General features: G+C 41.3%; 1 pseudogene; it reads left to right on the top strand.

Moving 5' to 3' along the window:
- The first annotated feature begins 1155 nt into the window (after positions 1–1155).
- On the top strand, positions 1156–2578 carry LOC105550357 (annotated as a pseudogene).
- The last annotated feature ends 189 nt before the right edge of the window (positions 2579–2767 follow it).

Genomic DNA, 2767 nt, shown 5'->3' with positions numbered 1-2767 from the left:
CCCTTTGTAGATGTCTTGCAGTTCCTGGATATTCCGTTCTGGAGTTTGCAGCCTTTTTTTTGTGTATTTCCTTTTCAGTCTGGAGGTTTCTGTTGAGATATCCTCAAGCTCAGAGATTTCTAGCTTTATTCAGTCTACTAATGAGCCCATCAAAGCGTTCTTCATTTCTCCTGCAGTGTTTTTGATCTCTAGCATTTCTTTTTGGTACTTTTTAGAATTTCCATCTCTCTGCTTACATTGCCCAGTTGTGTTTGCATTCATCTAGTTTAGTTTATCCATTAGAGCCTTTAGGATATTAATCATAGCTGTTTTAAATTCCTGGTCTGATCATGTCAACATCCTTGCTATATCTCTGTCTTGTTCTGATGCTTGCTCTATCTCTCAAACGACCGTTTTGCCTTTCAGTACGCTTGGTGATTTTTCCTTAACAGCTAGGCACAGTGTCCTGAGTAAGAAGAACGGCTGTAAATGGGCCATTCGTAATGTGGTTTCTTTCGAGTTCTATAGTCCTGTGATCAGGTCTTAGTCTTTGAGTGAGCCTGTGCCCCTAGACTGTGAACGCCACGTGTGCTGCTTTTCCCTCACCAGCCTTACAGAAGACACGATGACTAGAGGGAGCTGGTGTTTGGTATTTCCCTTCTCCCACATGGTAGGCAGGAGCTGCCTGAGGTTATTTCCCCTACCCTAGGTCAGTTTGGCCCTGATAAAACCCCAGCAGGTTATCTTACGGTTAAATAGTTTCTCCTGCGGGCAAACCTTATTAAGAACAGAGTGTTTTGGCATGTTTTTAAATGGTTCCTTTTCCTATCCCCCTGCTGGAAACACAAGGGGATATTTCTCTGATATTTGCTTTGAGAACCTGGTAGAGTTCCTGGAGGCAAAACTCAACAAAAGTATGTGTGCTGGGGAATGATTGAGTCCCCCTGGAGTTTTCAACGCAGACTTGTCCACACTGTGCAGTTAGTTACTTACAGTTCAGTTTCCCTAACCTGTCACTGTTTTCCCTGGAGGCTCCGTCCTAGGGTCTTGGCTCCAGTTACTTGTGCTTGTCTGCCTTTGCCTGCCGGTCACTCCAATTTCAGGGGCCATGATAGTTTGCCCTGTGACCTCACTGTTCTTACGCATCTAAGAATTGATTTTTCAGTTTGTTTAGCGGTTTACTTATGAGGATGTAGTGACAATGTCTAAGCTGCTTGCATGCCAGGCCAAAAACTAATAGTCCAACTTTATCTTCGCTTTTTAGGGAAAGTATTTACAAAGGTCCTCACTTGGTCATTCCTGTCAATTACTTTTGAAACTTTTTCTTTAAATGTTTAAAAATCTTCAGTGTCTACTTATGAATTTACCACGTTGAGTGCTCTTCATTACTTTCTGTACATTGACGTTTCCACCTGGTTTTCTTTTCCTCCAGCTTGTAGAAGTTGCTTTAATCATGTTTTAAATGGCCCTTCCCGTAATGTGAAGGGCGCGTGAGCGAGGGGCTCGGAGCCGTCGTAGGGAGGACCGTGTTGCTTCCGAACATGGTAGAGCTCCTGGAGGTAAAACCTGCTCACCGGTACACCAGGGGTTGGAAAAACCATACTAGACAAAGAACCTGTGTCAAAATCAGGACCGAGATGCATTAGTGTGCGTGATTTAGCTCGAGAAGTCTGATTATCGGATATCATGGAGCCTGGCAAGATGGCTTCTCCCAAGAGCATGATGAAAGATGCACGGAGGATGGCACAAATACTGAAGGATCTGGGAATTACAGAATATGAGCCAAGAGTTATAAATCAGATGTTCGAGTTTGCCTTCCGATATGTGACCACAATTCTAGATGATGCAAAAATTTATTCCAGCCATGCTATGAAAGCTACCTCTGATGCAGATGATGTGCGATTGGCAATCCAGTTCCACGCTGACCAGTCTTACCTCTCCTCCCCCAAGAGATTTTTTTATTAGATATCACAAGGCAAAGAAATCAAACCCCTTTCCATTAAACCATATTCAGGTCCTAGGTTGCCACCTGATAGATATTGCTTAACAGCTCCAAACTATAATCTGAAATCTTTACAGAAAAAGGCATCAACTTCCACGGGAAGAATAACCGTCCTGCGGTTAAGTGTTGGTTCAGTTACTAGCAGACCAAGTACTCTCCCACACTAGGCACACCAACCCCACAGACCGTGTCTGTTCCAACTAAAGTAGGGACTGCCGTGTCCCTCACAGGGCAAAGGTTTACAGTACAGATGCCTACTTCACAGTCTCCAGCTGTGAAAGCTTCAATTCCTGCAACATCAGCAGTTCAGAATGTTCTGATTAATCCATCATTAATTGGGTCCAAAAACATTCTTGTTACCACTAATATGGTGTTATCACAAAATACTGCCAATGAATCATCAAATGCGTTGAAAAAACGTGAAGATGTTGATGATGACTATGATAATTTGTAAGTTAGCCTTGCTGCATGTAACATATATACTTGGTCTTGAATTCATCGTACTGATATTAAACATGCATGCTGGATGTTTTCAAGTTGTATTTTAGGAAACTTTAATAATATTTAATGAGTAAGTACAATTACCATACTTTTCAATTGAAATGAAGGTTTTTCGTCAGCCTTAAAAGTGTAAGAAAAATCAAGTTGTCATTCATTAATTTGAAAAAAAAAGTAATGTTTTAAATATTGGTGTGCTAGATCAAGTTCTTTCAACTTTTCTCTGAAAAAGTATTATTTTGCCTTTATATTTGAAAGATATTTTTGCTGGGTATAGAATCCCAGTTG

This window comes from Mandrillus leucophaeus, unplaced genomic scaffold (assembly GCF_000951045.1).
Source record: "Mandrillus leucophaeus isolate KB7577 unplaced genomic scaffold, Mleu.le_1.0 Scaffold48, whole genome shotgun sequence".
In the NCBI taxonomy this organism is placed as follows: Eukaryota; Metazoa; Chordata; class Mammalia; order Primates; family Cercopithecidae; genus Mandrillus; species Mandrillus leucophaeus.
Note: the sequence above shows the minus strand (reverse complement) of the source record. Positions and strands in the feature narration are given on the sequence as shown.